Below are 1541 nucleotides of genomic sequence, written 5' to 3'. Positions count from 1 at the left end.
ACAGCCTACGTTGTGGTACGGCTTGTGTCAACTGTCCGCTGATGTTGTACGTCCAAATCACACACTGTACTGCACATTGGTCCTCATGTACTGAATGATACATCGTGGTACATGTGTGACCGTACCACGACTGCGCCAACAACGGCGAACCATACGGTCCAAATATTGTGCACTCAGCTACGTGTCGTCTCCCTATAAGAGCTGGATTGCAGTATGGTATGCCGTGGATGGCGATCAGCATGAGCCGTCTGTTGATGTAGTGGCGCGTGTTGTCAGACGTAGTCGTCTCCTCTCACACACCGTGATAGCATGGTGCACTGCGTTCCACATCTGCGACATGCGACAGAGGCCGGTTGACAGTCGTTCGCGCAATGGACATCGCATACGTACGGGGGCCACCTTCCACGTGTTCGCGAAGCGTGCACATGTTGTTGCGTGTATGTGGGCAGACATAGTGTGTCGTGACACCTGACACAGGCATGCAACAATCGTTGAATTTGCAAATGGCGATGGACGTCTACGTTTGCTGGTGACGTTACGCAAATGAACAACTGGTAAACCGTTGTGGTGCGGTTGTTCTCGCTAGAGGTGAATCAGTGATGGCGACGATCGGTTGAGCTACCAACCGGTTGTTTCAGCGATACCCACCATGCCCACGAACGTGAATGGCATGTGGGTGTGAAGCGATACGCGGCGGTGGCTGGGTGGGACCGTCCCCGGCCGGTGAGGGGGGGCCTCCCGGCGTGCTGGCCGCGCGGTGCGTGGGCGCACGCGCTACAGCCGGCTGGTGGGGGCGGCCAGTGGCAGGCGCGCCGGCCGACGGAGGCGGCAGGCGGCGCAGCTGCGCGCCGGCGCACCCTGCACGCGGCGCCGTGCGGCCAAAGTAGGTCCTCGCGGGCCCGGTGCGAAGCGCGGTGGACATCTGCAGTGTGCTGGTCCGATTGAGGACTGTGTGCGCTGAGGATGCGCCGCCGCCCGGCGCTCGGCGCCGCGACGCCGTCTGCTGCTCGGTCGCCTCTGCGGTTCTCGCAGGTGGATTGTATCGCAGCTGTGCGGACGTGTTGGCGCGTGCGCTGTGCTGGGAGAGTTCGCTTCGGCACCCAAGTGGGGCTTTTGTCCTTCTGTGGCGCTGGCGTTGGAGCTGCCGGCCACCGTAGGTGGCGCGTGTTGTCTCCCGCCGGCAATGCCACGACAGCACGCTCCCGGGCCTCTGTCGGCAGCGGCAAGCTCAGTTGGGAGCACGGGTGGTCGCACCTAAAGCGTCTACTCGCCAAACTCCGGGCGATTGCGCCACTCTCGAACCCGACCAAGTACTTAGGACGGCGCTGCGCGCCGCCGGGACCTGAGAGGGTTTCGAGGTGTATTGTGCAGGGGAGCTCAGCCTCCTCCTGTTTGCAGAATAATTGAGCGGACGCTTGCGTGTTCGCGCGGGCCCCCGGGACACACTCCCGGGCGGCCGGCTGCTCAGCTCTAGTTGACGCAGCTCCCTGGTTGATCCTGCCAGTAGTCATATGCTTGTCTCAAAGATTAAGCCATGCATG

The 1541-nt window shown here is 61.7% G+C and overlaps 1 non-coding gene across 1 annotated transcript in view; it reads left to right on the top strand.

Annotated features, from left to right (window-relative positions):
• Positions 1–1484: 1484 nt before the first annotated feature.
• Positions 1485–1541, top strand: part of LOC124608833 — a 1910-nt gene continuing 1853 nt past the window's right edge. Inside the window, exon 1 of the ribosomal RNA XR_006979393.1 lies at positions 1485–1541. This exon is cut by the window's right edge and continues 1853 nt beyond it. This is a non-coding gene — a ribosomal RNA (small subunit ribosomal RNA).

The sequence above is a fragment of the Schistocerca americana genome, chromosome 3 (genome assembly GCF_021461395.2).
Source record: "Schistocerca americana isolate TAMUIC-IGC-003095 chromosome 3, iqSchAmer2.1, whole genome shotgun sequence".
Lineage (NCBI taxonomy): Eukaryota > Metazoa > Arthropoda > Insecta > Orthoptera > Acrididae > Schistocerca > Schistocerca americana.
Note: the sequence above shows the minus strand (reverse complement) of the source record. Positions and strands in the feature narration are given on the sequence as shown.